Raw genomic sequence first — 23556 nt, 5'->3', positions numbered from 1 at the left:
CGCTACAAGAGCTATATCCAACTGCTTACTGAAAGCATACAGGCCGGAATGTTACCCATCCAACTAGGCGCCAAATTCTCTGACCTTGCTGCAGCCGGGACATGGTGTGAATGGTCGGTAAGATCACGCCCACAATATTTTGGCCTCAACTGCTTTCTGTGGAAGTGAATTCCACACGCCTAGATGAAGAAATTTCTCCTCACCTCAGTTCTAAAAGGTTTACTCCCTATCCTTAAACTATGATCCCTGTTCTGGACTCCCCCACTTTAGTAAGTCATCGGAGGCAGAAGTGCCTTCACTAAAACCCCTTTATTTACAATTCCAACAGCAGTGCACAGAGTGCTATCAGTCAGCAGCCTTCCCCCTGGCGTGTCAGAGGAACTGACACTCCTGGTTAAGTACAAGGCAAAAAACTCCCAGATTTGTCCATCAATTAGATCTTTAATCAGGGTGTTCATACTCCAATTGGCCAATCTCAACGGCTAGATTGAGGTCATTACATCCCCCCCCCCATTGGGAACACCCTTCCTGTCACAATGACTTTGTAAAAGATCCCATTGTACTAATCAAAGAAGAGAACAAGGGAGCTCTCCGTGAAGTTCAGACTAATATTTATCCCTCAACTAACAGTCCGGAAGACAAATGATGTGGACATAATCTCATTTTGTGGGATCTTGCTGTGCACCACATTACATCAGTGACTTCACTTCAATTCAACGTCATTGGTTGTAAGCATTTGGAGAGGTTTCGAGGTGATGAAGAGTACAATAAAAAAAGTTCTTTCTTTCTTCTTCACTTAATCTTAGTTACTTCAAAAAATATTCTCCTTTCAATACTGCCTTAGTTCCAGAAAACTCCAAGAATGATGTCAGAAGTTAAAATCTTCGGATGATTTTTCTGATTGTGGCCTTCAAGTAAGCTTAAAATAATATTTATTATCTGTTTTCAAGAGTCTGTTAGCAGACTGGATTGGTCCTATCTATTTTCCATTTTCCTTTCCTACGTCTCTGAACACATTGACTCATGCTGCAACATGGTTCCATGGCGCAGGAGCCCTTCCCCCTCGCCCCCTGTCTCCATCCCTCAAGCGCCAACCCAGATAATCAGTGTCTGCAGGCTCCCCCGAGCACAGACCAGACGTCAGCTCAATCTCTTTCCCCACCTCTGCAAGTCACCTCAGTGAGAGCCCCGGTTAGGAGAAGAAATCAAGCTTTAAAACACCATTAGGCCTTGTACGCCTTTCATCCCTCACCTAGCATCACTGCAAAGCACAGGGCAGCACGGTGGCACAGTGGTTAGCACTGCCACCTCACAGCGCCAGGGATCCGAGTTTGATTCCCAGCTTGGGTCACTGTCTGTGTGGAGTCTGCACGTTCTCCCCGTGTCTGCATGGGTTTCCTCCGGGTGCTCCGGTTTCCTCCCACAGTCTGAAAGGCGTGCTAAATTCTCCCTCAGTGTACCCAAACACTCGCCGGAGTGTGGCGACTGGGGGATTTTCACAGTAACTTCGTTGCAGTGTTAATGTAAGTCTAACTTGTGACACCAATAAATAAACTTTATTGTCTGGCCACCATTCCCTCATTAAACCTCTCTCTATCTCACTTCCCCCCTATCAACTGCTTCTGATATCACACCTCTTCAGTCACCTAACCTAATGGGCGGGATTTTTCTCCCTCTCCATGGCATCTTTCGTGGCAGCAAGGGCAAGGCGCCGCTCACTGGCAGTAGGATCTTTGATTTGATTTGATTTGATTTATTATTGTCACATGTATTAGTATACAGTGAAAAGTATTGTTTCTGCGCGCGGTACAGACAAAGCATACTGTTCATAGAGAAGGAAAGGAGAGGGTGCAGGATGTAGTGTTACAGTCATAGCTAGGGTGTAGAGAAAGATCAATTTAATGTGAAGTAAGTCCATTCAAAAGTCTGATGGCAGCAGAAAAGAAGCTGTTCTTGAGTCGGTTGGTACGTAACCTCAGACTTTTGTATCTTTTTCCTTTATTATGCCGGCTGCTTTTCTGAAGCAGCGGGAAGTGTAGACAGGATCAATGGATGGGAGGTTGGTTTGCACAATAGATTGGGCTACATTCACAACCTTTTGTAGTTCCTTGCAGTCTTGGGCAGAGCAGGAGCCATACCAAGCTGTGATACAACCAGAAAGAATGCTTTCTATGGTACATCTGTAAAAGTGAGAGTTGTGGCTGGCATGCCAAATTTCCTTAGTCTTTCTGAGAAAGCAGAGGCTTATGGTCCCACTGTTGCCAATGGGCTTTCCCAGTGAACACATCCTTTGCTGTCGGGTAACCAAGGGCAAGGACATGCCATCAGTGGGACCATAGGACCTCGCCGGTGTGAATGGCAGCAAGATTTTGGCATTATCTCTGCAGCTTGGCATCATGTTTTGTTTTATAATGCTCTCAGGAAGCACCTTGGGGCGTTCTGTTATGATAAAGACGCAAAACAAGTAAGATGCGGCTGTCACACTGACATTGCAGTTTGTGGAATCTTGTTGTGCATAAATCGGCTACTGTGCTCTCTACATTTTCCTGGTTTAGTTTCCTGATGACAATATGTCAAAGGATGCACATTGACGGCCTGCTAAGCGCTTGGGGACATCCTGAGGTTGTGGAAAACGCTGTAGGAATGCAAGTTCATTCTTCCCAATCAGATTTGATCCAATTATTGCTTCTGTGAAGTGCTTTAGGGTACAATATAAGGATACTGTAATGCAAGTTTTTCTAAAATTCACTCATGAGATGAGGGTGTCACTGGCTAGGCTGGCAATTAAGGCCCTTCCCCAGTTGCCCTTCAGAGGGTGGTGGTGAGACGTCATCTTGAACTGCTGCAGTCCCTGTGGCGTAGGTACACCCACCATGCTGTTAAGGAGAAAGTTTCAGGATTTTGACCCAGCGACAGTGAATGAACAGCCGATATATTCCGAATTTAATGTTGGCAAATGTGAGGTGGTCCACTTTGGTAGGAATAATGGTAGGAAGGACTATTACTTACTTGGCGAAAAACTGCAGCAGGCGACGGTGCAGAGGGACCTCGGGGTCCTTGTGCATGAGTCGCAAAAACCCAGCCTGCAGGTGCAGCAGGTGGTCAGGAAGGCGAATGGGATGCTGGCCTTCATAGCGAGGGGGATTGAATATAAAAGTAGGGGGGTCTTGCTGCAGCTGTATAGGGCATTGGTGAGGCCACAGCTGGAGTACTGTGTGCAGTTTTGGTCGCCGTACTTACGCAAGGATATTTTGGCCTTGGAGGGAGTGCAGAGGAGGTTTACTAGGCTGATGCTGGAGTTGAGGGGGTTGAGCTATGACGAGAGGCTGGATAAACTAGGCTTGTACTCGTTAGAGTTTAGAAGAATGAGGGGCGATCTCATTGAGACGTATAAGATGATGAATGGGATGGATAGGATAGAGGTGGGGAGGCTCTTCCCGCTCAGAAAGGACAGTAGGACTAGGGGGCACAGCCTCAAGATAAAGGGGGGGCGGTTTAGAATGGAGTTGAGGAGGAACTTCTTCACTCAAAGGGTGGTGAATCTCTGGAATTCTCTGCCCGTTGAAGTGGTGGAGGCTGCCTCGCTAAATATTTTTAAGACGCAGGTTGATGGGTTTTTGATAAGCGAGGGGATTAAGGGTTATGGGGAGAGGGCGGGAATGTGGAACTGAGCCACGACAGATCAGCCATGATCTTATTGAATGGCGGGGCAGGCTCGAGGGGCTAGTTGGCCTACTCCTGCTCCTATTTCTTATGTTCTTATGAGTCAGTATGATGAGTGACTTGTCGGGCAACAAGGTGTTCCCTTCGAGGTGTTAGAAGTCATGGGTTTGAAGGTGCTGCCTAAAGAGCCTTGCTGAGTTGCCCTTTTCATAGATTCATAGAATCCCTACAGTACAGAAGGAGGCCATTTGGCCCATCGAATCTGTACTGACCACAATCCCGCCCAGACCCTATTCCCTAACCCCAAACATTTGTCCTGCTAATTTCCCTAATGCTACTGAAAATTTAGCATGTCAGTGGGTCAACCTAACCCACACATCTTTGGAACGTAGGAGGAAATCGGAGCACCGGAGGAAACGCACACAGACACGAAGCGAATGTGCAGACTCCACACAGACAATGACCTGAGGCCAGAATTGAACCCAGGACCCTGGCACTGTGAGGCAGCAGTGCTAACCACTGTGCCACCATGCTGTCCAAAATATAAACATCTAACGTGTTCATACAATCCCTGCAGTGTGGAAAGGGATCATTCGGCCCATCGAGTCTGACTCTCCGAAAAAGTATCCCACCCAGGCTATCCCCTTTACCCTATCCCTGTAACTCCACACGTTTCCCACAGCTAATCCCCCTAACTTGCGGATCTTGGGATTCTAAGGGGCAATTTAGCATGGCCAATTCACCTAACCTTCACATCTTTGGAGTGTGAGAAGAAACTCACGCAGACACGGGGAGAACATGCAGACTCTACACAGACAGTCACCCGAGGCCAGGATTGAACCCGGGTCCCTGGCGCTGAGAGGCAGCAGTGCTAACCACTGTGCCACTGTGCTGCCTTGAGTTACATGAAGGGATTTAGTTAAAATCTTCCTGATTTCAGGAAGATTTTACCAGTTCCAGAATTCTGTGATCCAGAGATGAAAAATTACAGTTTTCCAAATCAATTGTCTATTTTGCTTTTCCACTTTTCAATATTAGAAGATGAATTACCCAAACCATTCCAGTTGCATGATAATGTGAGTTTCCTGCTAGTGCCTCTTGCCTCCAGATCCAGCAGCGCTGAAAAAATAAATATAATCAGTGTTTGGATCAAACTTCATCCATCATTCTTAATCAATGGCTGAGAAATCTCAGAGAAATTGGCCTTAGCTCAGACTTTCGGATGTCATGGACAATTTCCCAGTACATAATCCTTGGGAAAGATATCTGTATTGTTCTCCCTTTGAAGTAAGAGAACTTTCAACGTTGAAGTAATAAAAGGAAGGCGGAGAAAAAAGCGCAGGTTAAAGAGATTAGACCAAGCCTGCTCATTAAAATAAACTACCATGACTGAGAGACAAACATCCAATGTGAAGCAAAATCCAGAACAATAATCTATCTGCCAACACACTCCTCCAAAGTTGTTCCTTAAATTTCTTTGACCAAGTCTTTGACCATCTGCCCCAATATCTCCGTATGTGGCTCAGGGACACACATTGCTCCAGTGAAGCACCTGGGCACAGAATCGTAGAATCCCTACAGTGCAGAATAGGCCTTTTGGCCCATTGAGTTTGTACTGACTCTGTGACAGAGCAACAGGAAATAGTGTTTCCGAAAGCTTGTGGGTTTACTATCAAATAAACTGGTTGGACTTTAACCTGGTGTTGTGAGACTTCTTACTGTGTTTACCCCAGTCCAATGATGGCATCTCCACATCATGACAGAGCAACTTACCCAGGCTCTCTCCCCAGTCCTATCCCCATAATCTCACACATTTCTCATGGCTAATCCATCTAACCTACACATCTTTGGACATGAAGGGGCAATTTAGCATGTCCAATCCACCTAACCTGCACACCATTGGATACTAAGGGGCAATTAGGCATGGTTAATCTATCTAAACCACACATTTTGGGACACAAAGGGACAATTTAACATGGCCAATCTACCTAACTTGCACAACTTTGGACACTAAGGGGCAATTTAGCATGGCCAATCCACCTAATCTGCACATCTTTGGACACTAGGGGGCAACTTAGCATGGCCAATCCACCTAACCTGCGCATCTTTGGACACTAAGGGGCAATTTAGCATGGCCAATCCACCTAACCTGCGCATCTTTGGACACCAAGGGGCAATTTAGCATGGCCAATCCATCTAACCCGCACATCATAGAGTCATAGAGTCATAGAGGTTTACAGGATGGAAACAGGCCCTTCAGCCCAACTTGTCCATGTCGCCCTTTTTTTAAAACCGCTAAACTAATTCCAATTACCCGCATTTGGCCCATATTCCACTATACACATCATACCCATGTAAATATCTAACTGCTTTTTAAAAGACAAAATTGTACCTGCATCCACTACTACCTCTGGCAGCTTGTTCCAAACACTCACCATCCCCTGTGTGAAACAAATTGTCCCTCTGGACACTTTTATATCTCTCCTCTCTCACCTTAAACATATGCCCTCTAATTTTAGATTCCCCTACCTTTGGGAAAAGATATTGACTATCTAGCTGATCTATGCCCCTCGTTATTTTATAGACCTCTATAAGATCACCCCTCAGCCTCCTACGCTTCAGAGAAAAAAGTCCCAGTTTATCCAGCCTCTCTTATACTCAAACCATCAAGTTCCGGTAGCATCCTAGTAAATCTTTTCTTCACTCTTTCTAGTTTAATAATATCCTTTCTATAATAGGGTAACCAGAATTGCACACAGTATTCCAAATGTGGCCTTACCAATGTCTTGTACAACTTCAACTAGACATCCCAACTCATGTATTCAATGTTCTGACCGATGAAAGCAAGCATGCCAAATGCCTTCTACGGTGCATCTGTAAAAGTTCTTCACCACTCTGTCCACCTGTGACACCACTTTCAAGGAGCTATGAACATGTACCCCTAGATCTCTTTGTTCTGTAACTCTCCCCCAACGCCCTTCCATTAGCTGAGTAATTCCTGGACATCTTTGGGCATGCTAAATTGCCCCTTATTGTCCCAGGATGTGAGGTTAGGGGGGTTAGCCATGGTAAATGAGCAGGACTGCGGGGATAGGGTGGGGTCGGGCTTGGGATGGTGCAGACTCAATGGGCCAAATGGCCTCTTTCTGCACTGTAGAGAGTCTATGGGATTGTAAGTTTGATTTGATTTGATGTATTATTGTCACATATATTAGGATACAATGAAAACCGTTGTTTCTTAACGCGCTATATAGACAAAGCATACCGTTCATAGAGAAGGAAGGGCAAGAGTGCAGAATGTGGTGTTACAGTCATAGGGTATAGAGAAAGATCAATTTAATGCAAGGTAGGTCCATTCAAAAGTCTGATGGCTGCAGGGAAGAAGTTGCCCTTGAATCGGTTGGTAAAGGATGCTAAGTAAGGAAAAGAAAACTTCGGATATATTTCCTCAGCTGCGTTCTTCCAGAGACCCTAGGTGAGTCTCTAATTGTTGAGTTAAACATACGCAGTTGCCCAGCTAACGCTAGCTACCCAATCAGACTTCAGCAGAAAGAGAAGCTGTTCCTTGATTCCTTATCCCTCCTGACCCAAAATGAGCCCCTCACTCCCCCTCCCTCACTCCACCCCCACCTCATCCTGGTGGGCCAAGCACCCACAACACAAGGTTCTCCTGAGAGGTGTAGACACGATGGGCTGAATGGCCTCCTTTTCTGTTGAATCAGTGAGGTCAGTAACTTGGGGCACTGTGAGCTAAGTTCTACCCCACCTTAGACCTCCTATTCCCCCAAAGGCCCCCCAGAAAGGCCACCTCTGATAGATTTCCCACTCGAGTGATTCTAAGTGACAGTCGAGTGTCTGGTTTATCAGGCCGGCTGTGATGTGATCACAGTGTTGCGCTTTGCTCTGAATCATTGACAGAGTTTGATTTGATGTGAGACCTCGTTGGATGCTGGGCTGTGATAGTTGGACATTCTGACAAATGTTTGTGTTACAAGCAGACTGTTTGCAATCTTGGTGTTGCATCTGACTCCAAAATGAGCTCCTGACCCCAATCCTCACTGTCACCATCTCCCCCTCTGTAATATCACCCCAGTTTGCTTCTGCCACCCTCATTCATTCCTTCATGACCTCACAATCCTAACACAAGTCTGACTACCGTCCACATTCCCCGGCAGTGGTGTAGTGGTATTGTCACTGGACTAGTAATCCAGAGTCCCAGGGTAATGCTCTGGGGACCAGGATTCGAATCCCACCACGGCAGATGGTGAAATTTGAACTCAATAAAAGAACCTGGATTTAAGAATCTACTGATGACATAAGAACATAAGAAATAGGAGCAGGAGTAGGCCATCTAGCCCTTCGAGCCTGCCCCGCCATTCAATAAGATCATGGCTGATCTGTCGTGGCTCAGTTCCACCATGAAGCCATTGTCAGAAAAACCCATCTGGTTCACTGATGTCCTTTAGAGAAGGAAATCTGCCATCCTTACCTGGTCTGGCCTACATGTGACTCCAGAGTCACAGCAATGTGGTTGATTCTTAACTGCCCTCAGTGTTGAGCAATAAATCCTTGCCCAGCCAGCGATGCCCACATTCCATGAACGAATAGAAAAGAAACTTGACCTCATCAAAAACTCTGCGTTGCTGTCCTAACCCCCACCAGTTCTTGTTCTCCTGTCATCTCTTGTGCTTAGTGACTGACCTGCATTGTCAAGCGATGCCTCGATTTAAAAATTCTCATTCTTGTTATAAAACATTTCCAAAACTTTGTTCCTCCCAGTTCAAGAAACTTCTCCAGCCCCACAATCCTCCATCTCTAAATCTGGCCCCTTCAATCATAGAATCCCACAATGTAGAAGGAGGCCATTCGGCCCATCGAGCCTGCACCCCAGGCTCTATCCCTGTAACTCACGTATTTACCATGCTAATCTCCCTGACACTAAGGTACAATTTATCATGGCCAATCTACCTAACCTGCACATCTTTGGATTGTGGGAAGAAACCAGAGCACCTGGAGGAATCTCACACAGACATGGGGAGAACATGCAGGCTCTGCACAGATAGCGACTCAAGCTGGGAATTGAGCCTGGGTCCCTGGCACTGTAAGGCAGCAGTGCTAACTACTGTCTCACTGTGCTGCCTGCTACCCTGAGCATCCCGGATTTTAATCACTCCACCATTGGCAGCTGTGCCTTCAGCTGCCTGGGCCCTAAGCTCTGGAATTCCCTCCCTAAACCCCACTGTTTTTTTGAATCACTCCTCCTTTAAGGTTATCTGAACAAGCAAGCTTTTGACCATCTGGCCGAACAAAGAACAAAGAAAATTACAGCACAAGAACAGGCCCTTTGGCCCTCCATGCCTGCATTGACCATGCTGCCCAACTGAACTAAAGCTCCCTATCCTTCCAAGGACCAGATCCGTCAGTCCCATCTCGTTCACGTATTTGTCCAGACAACTTTCGTATCTGCTTCCAGTACCTTTCCCGGCAGCGAATTCCAGGCACCCACCACCCTCTGTGTAAAAATCTTGCCTTGTACACCTCCTTTAAACCTTGCCCCTCGCATCCTAAATCTATACCCCGAGTAATTGACTCTTCCACCCTGGGAAAATTCTTCTGACTTCCATTCTGCGCATACCCCTCATAATCTTGTAGACTTCCATCAGATCGCTCCTCAACCTCCGTTGTTCCTGTGAGAACAAACCAAGTTTCTTCAATCTCTCCTCATAGCATTAGCAGAACAAGCAACATCCTGATAAGTCTTTTCTGCACCCTCTCCAAAGCCTCCACATCCTTCTGGTAGTGTGGCGACCAGAATTGAACGCTATATTCCAAGTGCGGCCTAACTAAGGTTCTATAAAGCTGCAACATGATTTGCCAACATCTCCTTAGGTGTCCATATGTACTGTTGCTTTATAACACTCGCTGTGAAATACTTCAGTCTGGTTACTGAAATAAAGGAACTACGGGTGGGTTTTGCCTGCAGCAGCACTAGAATTTCCTGTCCAAAGTCAACGGACCTTTAGCCGGTCATAGAATCATAGAACGCTACAGTGCAGAAGGAGGCCCTTCAGCCCGTCGAGTCCGCACCGAACACAATCCCACCCAGGCCCTACCCCCATATCCCTATATATTAAACCCACTAATCCCTCTAACCTACACATCCCTGGACACTAAGGGGCAATTTCTTAGCATGGCCAATCAACCTAACCCACACATCTATGGACTGTGGGAGGAAACCAGAGCACCCAGAGGAAACCCATGCAGACACAAGGAGAATGTGCAAACTCCACACAGACAGTGACCCGAGCCAGAAATCGAATCCAGGACCCTGGAGCTGTGAAGCAGCAGTGCTAACCGCTATGCTACCCATCACGTTTTTGGTCTGCTTCCATCACGTTTTCTATCCTGCCCGCTACGATTTCAGTGGCCAACGGGACTGGAAAATCTCACTCTTATATGTAAGTTGTTGCTGGAAGGCCGGTTCAATTGACTAATGAATGCTAATACATTTCACTCGCTGTCCTTTTCCAATGGAACAATCTAACCTCATGTTGTGGTGCAGACATCACATTGCTACAATCTGACTGTACAACGTGAACTCGAGGTCACTTCTGTTAATCCAGAGGGAATTAGTTTATCTCCAAGCATAAAACTCCGCTGCAAGCCTTTGTCTCATTACTTTCTTGGACTAAATTCAAGAAATATTAAGAATTGAGCCTCAGAACCAATTTGTTTTATAGAGTTTTACTGAACTCAGAACTATTCCAGTATAAGGAGTATCCATTTCACATGTAACAGTTCATAACAATTATGTTGCCAGGGCAACATCTTAAATAGCTTAGTTAATGTCTAATCCGCTCTCTGAAACAATTTACAAAAAGTGCACAGCGATAATTACATGTTGTTAACACTTGCTGTGTGTAACAGGTTACTAAACTGGTTCATTAACAATGCAGAGCTGGCAAAAATTGCTAAAATCATTTTTGTTAGACAGTCCAGGCTTTGCTGGAAGTGCCAGTGCCTGTCATGTCATAGAATCAGACAGCACAGAAGAAGGCCATTCAGCCCATCTTGTCCATACTGGTTCACTGAGAGGGCTATCCAATTAATTCCATGCCCCCTACTCTTTTACCATAGCTCTGTAAAACTTTGATTTTTTTGTATCCATCCAGTTCCCTTGTGAAAGTTCTGGTTGAATCTGCTTCTGCCGCCCTTTCAGGCAATGCCTTCCGGATCACCCACAACTCTCTGGGTGAAAAAAATCCTCACATGGGATTTTCCAGCTCACCCATAAGACCGGAAAACCCCATCCGAGGTCAGTGGATCACTCACTATGATTCCCATGGCAGGAAGGATGGGGAAATTCCACTTCCCCTTCCCCGGATTCTTTTGCCAATCACTTTAAATCTGTGATTGAATTTGAGTTATTATTGTCAGATGTATTAATACAGTGAAAAGTATTGTTTCTTGCGTGCTATACAGACAAAGCATACTGTTCACAGTGAAGGAAACGAGAGAGTGCAAAATGTAGTGGTACAGTCATAGCAAGGGTGTAGAGAAAGATCAACTTAGTGTGTGGCTCTGTGTCACTCCCAGCAGCTGGTGGAAAGAGTTTCTCCTTATTTACTCTATCGAAACACTTCATACTTTTTAACACTGCAATTAAATCTTGCTTTAACCTTCTCTGCGCTGACCAGAATGTTATCGGCTTCTGCCCCCATCACTGGGGTTCCTTATCTCTCTTTAAAAAACTTCCTCTTCAAGGATTTGAGATCTCGCCAAATGCAGTACCCAGAATTAGGCAACTCTGGCCTAAGTAACGATTCTGCATTTGATTCTATTTAAAAAGCGTCAGGTAACACATCTTTGCAATGAGAGAGGGAGAGTGTGTATGTGAACCTCAAGTCTCCACTTTCATATTAACTGGCAGCACAGGATATGTAACAGCCACTGATTCATTCAGTATTCAACATTATCACCAGAACTCATAGTGACTCACCATTGTGAAGCTTCATTCTCATTCCTCTCCACTGATATTACCTCATTCTCCTTGATGCTGTCATACAGCAGTGTGTGCCTTTCATCTAGCTGTCCAGCTAATTAAAACTCCATTGTAATCTTTGCCGGGAACTGTCTGAAATTGAAAGCAAAATTCTGCGGATGCTGGAATCTGAAACGAGTGCAGAAAATGCTGGAAAGTCTCAGCAGGTCTGACAGCATCTGTGGGGAGACAATAGAGCCAACGTTATGAGTGAAGGGTCATCCTGACTCAAAATGTTGGCTCTCTTCAGATCCTGTCAGACCAACTGCCTGAAGGGATCACTTTTTCAAGACATGTTGGATTTGATTTGATTTATTATTGTCACATATATTAACATACAGTGAAAAGAATTGTTTCTTGCGCGCTGTACAGATAAAACATACCGTTCATAGAGAAGGAAAGAAGAGAGTGCAGAATGTAGTGTTACAGTCATAGCTAGGATGTCGAGAAAGATCAACTTAATGCAAGGTAAGTCCATTCAAAAATCTAACAGCAGTAGGGAAGAGGCTGTTCTTCAGTTGGCTGCTACGTGGCCTCAGACTTTTGTACCTTTTTCCCAATGGAAGAAAGTGGAAGAGAGAATGTCTGGAGTGTGTGGGGTCCTTGATTATGCTGGCTGCTTTTCCGAGGCAGTGGGAAGTTAGATGGAGTCAATGGATGGGAAACTGGTTTGTGTGATGGACTGGGCTTTGTTCACGACCTTTTGTAGTATCTTGTGGTCTAGGACAGAGCAGGAGCCAAACCAAACTCTGATACAACCAGAAAGAATGCTTTCTATGGCGTATATGTAGAATTCATGAGAATTGTAGCAAACATGCCAAATTTCCTTCATCTTCTGAGAAAATAGAGGTGTTGGTGAGCTAGTTAGCTATTAAAGCAGCCTTGGTATTGGAGATGGTTCAGTTCACGCTGTAACTCTGGGAGCTGGATCATGACACAGAAAGATTCTCACATATCATCAGATAAACACTAGATGGCCCCATGATGAAAATCATATTGTGATAACCACTCTCTCCGACAGAAGGTTGACACTCATTGATGGAACACCGTGGAAATCCTGGGGATTAAAAACAATGCAATTTATTTAGATGTATCTTGTTTGTGGGTATAATATTCTCAGGTGAAGCTCACACAAACAGAAATCTAAAAAAAGTAAACAACCTTTATAAAGAAAAGCTACGTGTGAGAAATCAGGTACCATTCCCAAACGGGATTTGAGGCTCTGAAGAGAAGCTTTTTTCTTGAGGTCTTGTCCCCAATGTAAGAGAGGCTCTGCCTTAGATCACAAAGTTTGATTGGAACGCCTTCTTTGAGGATTGACCTCCCTTCTCTAACATGACCGTGCATTTATATAGCGCCTTTGCTGTAGTGAGACATCCCAAGGTGTCTCAAAGGCACATTATCAAAGGAACTTTGACATCCGGGGCCACTCAAGGAGATAATAGGGCAGTGCACAAAGGTCTAGACAAAGAGGTCAGGAGCATCTTAAAGGAGGAGTTGGCAGAAGGGAGGCTGGGAAGTTTAGAGTGGGAATTGTACAACTTAGGCCCTGGACCGCACAAGGCATGGCCGCCAATGGTGGAGAGGTTAAAATTGAGGAGGCCTAAGAAATGAGAATTTAAAGGGTGCAGTTGTATTGGGTTGTGGGATTGGAAAGGGGTTCGAGGCAGAGGGGGTTGAACCCATGATCGGATTTGAAAGCTAGAATGGAGGATAAGCTTCCAAGATTCCAATGGCTGTCCCAGCACAGGGCAAGGAGTCAATGTCATTGCCACAGGTGACAGGGATCCAACCCATCCAATCAAGCCCCCCTTTTTCCCAAATCCAATAGTTTTTATGATTCAGAGACTGTGGTAAAGATTCATAGACCACAGGTTAGCTTCTGCTGGAGTTCTGTGTCCCAGTTCTGGGCACCACACTTTAAGGAGGTGCGGAGGAGATTAAGTAAATGGTGCCAGCGATGAAGAACTTCAGTTATGTGAAGAGACCAGAGAAGCTGAGGTTCTCCTCACAGCTGGGAGGATTAAGGAGGAGATATTGTTTCCAAAAGGAAAATAAATGTCAAGTTACAGGTAAAAGGCAGGGAATGGAATTCACTGGATAGTTCTTTAAAGAGTTGGTACAGCCATTATTCCACATTCCTTTACTGTGTCCATTTTATCAATCCCTCGTTCATTATATTTTTTCTGTTCTTTCACAGGATGTGGGCATCGTTGCTGGCGTTTAATGCCCATCCCTAATTGCCCCTTGAGAAGATGGTGGTGAGTTGCCTTCTTGAGTTGCCGCAATCCCGTGTGTGTTAGGTACACCTAGAGTGCTGGTGGGGAGGGAGTTCCATGATTTTGACCCTCGACAGTGAGGGAATGGCCGATGTATTTCCAAGTCAGCATTGTGAGTGATTTGAAAGGGATCTTCCAGGTGGTGGTGGTCCCAGGTATCTGCTGCCCTTGTCCATCTAGATGGTAGATGTTATGGTTTTGGAAGATACTGCATGAGGAACCTCGGTAAGTTCCTACAGTGCGTCTTATAGATGGTAAACACGGCTGGCACTGTGTGTTAGTGGTTAGGGGAGTTAATGTTTAAGTTGGTGGATGGAGTGTATTTCAAGCAGGGTTGCTTTACCTGGATGATGTCGAGTTTCTTGAGTGTTGACGGAGCTGCACCCATCCAAGTAAGTGCAGAGTATTCCATTTCATTCCTGACTTGTGCCTTGCGCATGGTGGAGAGGCTTTGAGAAAGGAAGGTAGTTACACACTTCACAATTCCCAACCTCTGTCCTGCTCCTGAGGCCATAGTATTCGTGTAGCTGGTCCAGTTCAGTTTCTGGTCAATGGGGTGTCGATATTGGAGGGATTCAATGTTGGTAATGCCACTGAAGGCCGAGGGGAAATGGTTAGATTCTCTCTTGGTTGAAATGGTCATTATCTGCATGGCAGTTGTGTGGAGCGAGTGTCACTTTCCACTTATCGTCCCAAACCTGAGTATTGTCCAGGAATACGGACAGGGACTGCTTCAATATCTGAGGAGTTGTGAATGGTGCTAAACATTGTGCAGTCATCAGCAAACATCCCCTCTTCTGACAGTATGATAGAGGGAAGGTCATTGATGCAGCAGCTTGGTGTAGCGTGGCCCCTTTAAGGAGTGAGCGATCGAGGGTCATGTGGCCGGATGGGCCTATCGCAACAGGGCATGTGAATCGCAGCAGGGAGAGTGGATCTGGGAGTGGGCCGTCCCTCAGCTGGATTTGGGGGGGGAAATGTCAGGTTCATCATTCTGCTCTGTATATAGTTCATTTCACAATAAATTACTTTGTTTAATTTTCACCTGCTAAGTTGTTGTTGTGTCTTGCTGAAGCCTAGGACACCACCCTGAGGAACTCCTGCAGTGATGTCCTGGGGCTGAGATGATTGACCTCCAATCACCGCAACCATCTCCCTTTGTGCCAGGTATGACTCCAACCAGAGGAGAGTTTCCCCCGTTTCCCATTGATTCCAGTTTTACTAAGGCTCTGTGATACCACACTCGGTCAAACGTGTCCTTGATGTCAAGGGCGCTCACTCTCACCTCACTTCTGGAATTCAGCTCTTTTGTCCATGTTTGGACAAAAGCTGTATTGAGGCCAGGAGCTGAGTGATCCTGGTAGAACCCAAACTGAGTGTCAGTGAGCAGTTTATAGAAACATAGAAACTAGAAGCAGGAAGATGCCACTCAGTCCTTCGAGTCTGCTTGGCCATTCATTATGAGCATGGCTGATCATAAAATTCAATATCCTGATCACCCCCCCTTCCCTCCTGTCCTTTTACCCCTTTAGCCCAAAGAGCTATGACTAATTTCTTCTTGAAATCAGACAACGTTTTGGCCTCTACTTTCTGTGGGAGTGAATTCCACACATTCACCACCCTCTGGGTGAAGAAAGTTCTCCTCACCTCAGTTCCATAAGATTTACCCCTTATCCTCAAACTATGATCCCTAGTTCTTGCCTCCCCTACCATCGGAAACATTCTTTCTGTATCTACCCTGTCTAACCCTGTTAGAATTTTATAAGTTTCTACGAGATTCCCTCTCTTCTAAACTCCAGTGAATATAATCCTAACCGACTTAGTCTCTCCTCATATGACAGACCTGCCATCCCAGGAATCAGCCTGATAAACCTTTGCTGTACTCCCTCTAAAGCAAGGACATCCTTCCTCAGATAAGGTCACCAAAGCTACACACAATACTCCAGGTTTGGCCTCACCATCGCCGTGTACAATTGCAGGTTATTGCTAAGTGTTACTTGAGATCAATGTCAATGGTACCTTCCATCACTTTACAGATTACAGAATCTCTACAGTGCAGAAGAAGTCTATTTGGTTCATTGAGTCTACAACGACCACAATCCACCCAGACTCTATCCCTCTAGTCCCACGTAATTTTCCTAGCTAGCCCCCTGACACTAAGGGGCAATTTAACATGGCCAATCAACCTAACCCGCATGACTTTGGACTGTGGGAAGAAACCAGAGCACCGGAGGAAACCCACACAGACCCAGGAAGAAAGCAAGAAAGTGCAAACTCCACACAGACAGTCACCCGAGGCTGGAATTGAACCCCGGTCCCTGGTGCTGTGATGCAGCAGTGCTAACCATTGTGCCACCGATTCAGAGGATTTCTAATAGCCACAAATTTCAACTCCTCCAAACCTCTGCTGCCGCATCCTGACTTACGCCAGGTCCTCATCTCCATCACTCCTCTCACACTAAATTCAAAATCTCACCTTTCTTTTCAAATCCCTCCATGGCCTTATCCTCTCCCTTTCTCTGTAACCTCCTGCAATCCTACAACTTTCTTGAGAACCTTGCACCTCCCCAACACAGGCCTCTTGCATGGGTTTCAATGACAAACTAAGCCCAACTCCTGCATCTTTCTTTATTTGCAACCTCTTTGCTTTCTTTATGACCTGGGTCAGGCATTCTACGCTGCAAGAACACGTCAAGAAAGATAGTTCTCCTGTTCTTGCCTGATCAGCTGTGTGGCTGTCAGCCACAGCTCAGTGGTAAGCCTGCTTGACTCTTGAGTCGAAAGGTTCTGGGTTCAAATCCCATTCCGGAGATGAGCAGTTAATAGAGTTCTGCACAGTCAGAGGTGTTGTTTGACGGGCATCCGGCCTACTCTGTAACATGGATGTATGGAATCCCATGGCACTGTTTCAAAGAAGCGCAGAGGAATTCTCTCTGGAACCCTGGCCAATGTTTATCCCTCAGCGGATATCTCTAAAACAGATTATTTGGACATTAGCACTTTGCTGTTTTTGGAAGCTTGCTGTGCACAAATTGATTGCCATAGTTTCTACACTACAAAAATTACTTCGTTGACTGTGAGGCTTTGGAATGGCCTGGGAATGTGAAAGGCGCTATAGAAATGTCAATCTTTCTCTTCATTCTCGTCGTGACAATTCTAAATTGAAGATGCCCATCACAGACCCATTATGGCACAGTGGTTAGCGCTGCTGCTTCACAGCACCGGGGACCTGGGTTTGATTCCAGCTTTGGTTGACTGTCTGTGCAAGGTCTGCAAGTTCTCCCCCGTGTTTGCGTGGCTTTCCTCCGGGTGCTCCGGTTTCCTCCCACAGTCAAAAGATGTGTAGGTTAGGTGGGTTGGCAATGCTAAATTGCCCCTTAATGTCCCAGGATGTGTAGGTTAGGTGGATTGGCCATGTTAAGTTGCCCCTTAGTGTCCCAAGATGTGTAGGTTAGGGGGATTAGTCACGTAAATTGCCCCTTAGTGTCCCAAGATGTCTAGGTTACGGGGATTCACAGGGTAAATGCGTGAGATTATGGGGATGGCATGGGCTTGAGTAAGATGCTCTGTCAAAGAGCCAGTGCTGGCTCGATGAGCTGAATGGCCTCTGTCCGCACTGTAGGAATTCTATGATTACCACTGGAAATGTTATTCCTTATTCAGTGAATTAGAACTGTTTTCAATTGTACCCTCTTGACTTAGCTTTCTACCTTCATATCTCTTAACATGGTTCAGTCACATCTTGTCTAGGGCAGTGGATAGAGGAGAGCCGGTGGATGTGGTCTTTCTGGATTTTCAGAAGGCGTTTGACAAGGTACCTCACAAGAGGTTATTGCAGAAGGTCAGGGGACATGGAGTTGGGGGTAGGGTGTTAGCGTGGATAGAGGATTGGTTGTCAAATAGGAGGCAAAGAGTGGGGGTCAATGGGTGCTATTCGGATTGGCGGTTGGTGACTAGTGGGGTGCCCCAGGGGTCGGTGCTGGGGCCTCAGCTATTTACCATTTATATAGATGATCTGGAGGAGGGAACCGAGTGTAGGGTGTCGAAATTTGCTGATGACACCAAGACTGGGGGAAAGGCAAATTGTGCGGAGGGTGTGGAGAGTCTGCAGAAGGATCTAGATAGGCTGGGCGAATGGGCCAGGAAATAGCAAATGGAATTTAATGTTGGCAAGTGTGAGGTGGTCCACTTTGGTAGGAAGAATGGTAGGAAGGACTATTACTCACGTGGCGAAAAACTGCAGCAGGCAACGGTGCAGAGGGACCTCGGGGTCCTTGTGCATGAGTCGCAAAAACCCAGCTTGCAGGTGCAGCAGGTGGTCAGGAAGGCGAATGGGATGCTGGCCTTCATAGCGAGGGGGATTGAATATAAAAGTAGGGAGGTCTTGCTGCAGCTGTATAGGGCATTGGTGAGGCCGCAGCTGGAGTACTGTGTGCAGTTTTGGGCGCCGCACCTGCGCAAGGAAATTTTGGCCCTGGAGGGAGTGCAGAGGAGGTTTACTAGGCTGATACCGGAGTTGAGGGGATTGAGCTATGAGGAGAGGCTGAATAAACTGGGCTTGTACTCGTTAGAGTTTAGAAGAATGAGGGGAGATCTCAATGAGACGTATAAGATGATGAATGGGATGGATAGGATAGAGGTGGAGAGACTCTTCCCGCTCAAAAAAGACAGTAGGACTAGGGGGCACAGCCTCAAGATAAAGGGGAGGCGGTTTAGAACGGAGTTGAGGAGGAACTTCTTCACTCAAAGGGTGGTGAATCTCTGGAATTCTCTGCCCGTTGAAGTGGTGGAGGCTGCCTCGCTAAATATTTTTAAGAAGCGGGTTGATGGGTTCTTGATAAGAGAGGGGATTAAGGGTTATGGGGAGAGGGCGGGAAAGTGGAACTGAGCCACGACAGATCAGCCATGATCTTATTGAATGGCGGGGCAGGCTCGAAGGGCTAGATGGCCTACTCCTGCTCCTATTTCTTATGTTCTTATGTTCTTATGTTTGATTATGCTCGTGTGAAGCATATTGGCATGTTTTACTACATTACTGGCACCTTAGAAATGCAGTTTGTTGTTGCTTTGACCTGAATGTCCTTTTCTGTGATGTACTGAACACTTTCCATTGCCTTGTATACATTTACCAGTGCTGTCCCCTACTCTTACACCCCACATTCCCTTTTCCAAAAGCACAAAATACTAGTTTCCTTCCTTCAGCCTTACTTTTAAACTTTTAAACGTCTGAAAGACGTGTTGGTTAGGTGCATTGGCCATGCTAAATTTTCTGTCCGTGTACCCGGACAGGCGCCAGAGTGTGGCGACTAGGGGTTTTTCACAGTAACTTCATTGCAGTGTTAATGTAAGCCTTCTTGTGACTAATAAATAAACAGTGACACCTAGTTCTAGATTCTCCCATAGTTTTCGTCTCCTTACTTGAGAAAGGATAAGCTGCCACTGAAGGGGGTGCAGAGGAGATTCACTAGGTTGATTCCGGAGTTGAGAGGGTTGGCTTATGAAGAGAGATTGAGTAGATTGGAGCTATACACATTGGAATTCAGAATGAATGAGGGGAGATCTTATAGAAACATATAAGATTATGAAGGGAATAAATAAGATAGAAGCAGGGAAGTTGTTTCCACTGATGGGTGAACCTAGAACTAAGAGGCATGGCCTCAAAATAAGGGAAAGCAGATTTAGGACTGAATTGAGGAGGAACTTCTTCACACAAAGGGTTGTGAATCTGTGGAATTCCCTGTCCAGTGAAGCAACTGAGGCCACCTCATTGAATGTTTTTAAGGCAAGGATAGATAAATTTTTGAACAGTGAAGGAATTAAGGTGAGCGGGTGGGTAAGTAGAGCTGAGTCCACGAAAAGATCAGCCATGATCTTACTGAATGGCGAAGCAGGCTCGAGGGGTCAGATGGCCGACTCCTGCTCCTAGTTCTTACGTCCTTATGTTCATAAATGGGAATATCCTCTCCACATCCAACCTGTCGATAAACGTCAGGATCTTAAAGGTTTCAAGCAAGTCGTCTTTAACTCGTCTCAAGTGGATACAAGCCCAGTCTGCCCAACCTTTCCTTGTAAGATAACAATTCCAGGTATTAATCTATAAGAACTTCTCTGAATGTTTCCAACTCATTTCCATCCTTCATTAAATAAGGTGACCAATTCTGAACTCAGTACTCCAGATGTGGTCGCATTACTTCCCTGTACGGCTGAAACATTGCCTCCCTAATATTGTAATCAACTCCCCTCACAATAAATGATAACACTCTATAGCTTTCCTAATTACTTGCTGTGCCTCCATCTTCATCTTTTGCGATTAGTGCAGCCAGGTTCCTCTGCATCTCAGAGGTCTGCAATCTCTCTCCAATTAGCTAATACACTTATTTTTATTCTGCCTGCCAAAATGGACAATTTCACATTTTGCCACATGATACTCCAGTTGCCCCATCTTTGCATACTCACTTCACCGATCTAGATTTGTAACATCCTGAAATACTCTTTACATATGGATGGCAATGATAACACACGAGGTAGACAGGGAGTGTCAGCTATATGTGGCTGTTCCTTCCCAATAGCCCATTTTTTATTTGACCTAATTTGTTATTGTCACATGTATTATTACACAGTGAAAAGTCTTGTTTCTTGCGTGCTATACAGACAAAGCATACCGTTCATAGGGAAGGAAAAGAGAGAGTGCAGAATGTAATATTACTGTCATAGCTAGGGTATAGAGAAAGATCAACTTAATGCAAGGTAGGTCCATTCAAAAGTCTGACAGCAGCAGGGAAGAAGCTGCTCTTGAGTAGGTTGGTACGTGACCTCAGAATTTTGTACCTTTTTCCTGAAGGAAAAAGGTGGAAGAGAGAATGTCCGGGGTGCGTGGGGTCCTTAATTATGCTGGCTGCTTTGTCGAGGCAGCAGGAAGTATAGACAGAGTCAATGGATGGGAGGTTGGTTTGCGTGATGGATTGGGCTACATTCATGATCTTCTGTAGTTTCTTGCAGTCTTGGGCAGAGCAAGAGCCATACCAAGCTGTGATACAACCAGAAAGAATACTTTCTATGGTGCATCTGTAAAAGTTGGTGAGAGTTGTAGCTGACATGTCAAATTTCCATAGTCTTCTGAGAAAGTACGGGTGTTGGTGGGCTTTCTTAACTATAGTGTCGGCATGGGAGGAGCAGGACAGGTTGTTGGCAGTCTGGACACCTAAAAGCCTGAAACTCTTGACCATTTCTACTTTCTCTCATTCCGTACTTTACACAGCACATGGTTGGTCTATTACCCCCGGACATTCTTTGCTGGAGTGATTCCCATTCCGAATCTTTGATCCAGGATGCGAGACTGGCGGATTTCCCAGACTGATTCAGGCAGAACCGTGCATCATGTCTTTAAGTCACTTTGATGTTCTTGATCTCTTTCACCATGTGAGGAATCCACATACAACTTTGGATGGATTGTCTTTCTTTCAGCTGTGACAGAACTAAGTGGGTCTAGCTGTCAAGGAGGACTGAACTAGCTTTTCTCCAGGAAGGAGAAGACCAGTTGTGGTTTGATGCTGTAGAGATCTTTCAAACTAATAAGGAGCTTGATTGGGTAAAGATATAAGAGGATGTTTTTACTTGTGGGAGATCAAAACTGGAGAGGGCACGGTATAAGACTTCCCTAACCTTCTAGTACCAGTAGATTAAGGAACAATATTGTCTTCACACCTCCGTCCAATTTTACTCTGCATTGAAGTCAATGTTGAGTGGAATCAAAAAAACCCCAAAATTCCCAACCCAATTCCATGAGATACAATCTTAGGAATTAGGATAAAATTATCCTGCATTCTTATACTTACAATAGTCAGTATTACTCAGTCAGTTCACACGTAAGAATGCAATTCCTATTTGAAGACTTCCTTGCCTTGTGGATTATTTATTGCTTTTGGAACATGTTCCAAATTCTCGTAACGGTACGGTTTGTAAATCAAACAAAATGTCTGGAAACTCCAAGCGCAATATTCTCAATGAGCAGACATATTATCAGCTGCAATCTGCAGCCTGAGCTTGAAATTGAGTCATGTCGAGAGAAGTTACTGGAATTGCTTCAAAACCCCATGTGTTGCGTTCTGGCACACCCAGGACAAAAAAGGGTTGAGGCTACAGTCTGTTTGGAAACCATAGTAACTTCCTGTCATTAAAAATTTTAGCAACTTAATCCCAAAGTAACCATTTGTCTGCAGTGAAATGTTGCTCACTGTATCTCACAAGTCCTTCCACCACCACTGGGTGAGTAAATGGGGCTTTGAGAACAATGGACAGTCCACACAACGTTTGTGATTCGAAACACTATGAGATTCTATTTGTCATAAGAAGTTGTCTTTGGCAACTCACTGTTGCTGGATCACTGCACAATATGACAGCAAATGATGCATCTAGTTGGAAACAGCTTCATGACAATGAATAATGCGGACAATCTTTCCCACTGTAGTCTGAGCATCTCAACTTCTTTTGCTGAATAACGGTGTGACGTTCCATTACAGCACTTTTCCACAGAAGATTGGTCATTAGATCCCACCCTTATGGTCTTTTGGGGGCACTTGATGCCTGATTTAACTTTTGGTTCGTGAACATCCATTCTGGATTTTGTTTGGTGTTTCGTCTAACCTTGACAATTTTGTACAGTCTCCATCTGAGCTCCAGGTTAGAAAATCAAAATCAAGGGACAAATATTGCTGACATCTTGCACCCCCACACCCCCCCAGCCCTGTTCGTGCCAACAGGATCTTACTGTCCCACCAATGGCGCACCCCCTGCCGCGGATTTTGATTTGATTTGACTTATTATTGTCACATGGATTAACACAGTGAAAAGTATTGTTTCTTGTGCGCTATACAGACAAAGCATACCATTCATAGAGAAGGAATTTGGAGAATACAGAGTGTAGTGTTACAGTCATAGCTAGGGTGTAGAGAAAGATCAACTTAATGCAAGATAAGTCCATTCAAAAGTCTGATAGCAGCAGGGAAGAAGCTGTTTTGAATCCGTTGGTACGTGACCTCAGACTTTTGTATCTTTTTCCCGAAGAAGGAAGTGGATGGGGGAATGTCCACAGCAGTGAGGGATGCATTCAACAGGAAACCCCATTGACCGTACGATTCCACTGCCTCCACCTCCCTCAGCTGCCAAACACTCCACACAGAGGAAGAGAAATCCCACCCAACCGTTTTTTGAAAGGTCTCCAGATGTGAAGCCTATTGTCCCTTGAGAAGGTGGTGGTGAGCTGCTTTCTTGAACCACTGCAGTCCCTCTGGTGTAGTTACAGAGGGAAAAGCTGATATGTTTCCATGTCAATATGGTATGTGACTTCATGGAATTCTAGAATCCCTACAGTGCAGAAGGAATACATTTGGCCCATCGAGACTACACCGACAACAGTCCCATCCTAGCCCTATCCCCATAACCCCGTGCTGATCCCCTTGACACTAAGGGACAATTTAGCATGGCCAATCAACCTAACCGACACATCTTTGGAGTGTGGGAGGAAACCAGAGTACCCAGGGGAAACTTAACCAGGGGAGAATGTGCAAACTCCAC

At 45.4% G+C, this 23556-nt stretch overlaps 1 long non-coding RNA gene across 1 annotated transcript in view; it reads left to right on the top strand.

Annotated features, from left to right (window-relative positions):
* LOC145346546 (uncharacterized) overlaps window positions 1-23556 on the top strand; it is a 110877-nt gene that overhangs the window by 40907 nt on the left and 46414 nt on the right. The window contains exons 2-3 of the long non-coding RNA XR_013887708.1: window positions 13905-13965; window positions 15059-15150. This is a non-coding gene — a long non-coding RNA (uncharacterized LOC145346546). The remainder of the gene's footprint in view (window positions 1-13904; window positions 13966-15058; window positions 15151-23556) is intronic.

The sequence above is a fragment of the Carcharhinus amblyrhynchos genome, chromosome 8 (genome assembly GCF_965287045.1).
Source record: "Carcharhinus amblyrhynchos chromosome 8, sCarAmb.v2.hapA, whole genome shotgun sequence".
NCBI classification, from domain to species: Eukaryota; Metazoa; Chordata; class Chondrichthyes; order Carcharhiniformes; family Carcharhinidae; genus Carcharhinus; species Carcharhinus amblyrhynchos.
The sequence above is the reverse complement of the archived record's forward strand: the minus strand, read 5'-3'. Positions and strand labels throughout refer to the sequence as shown.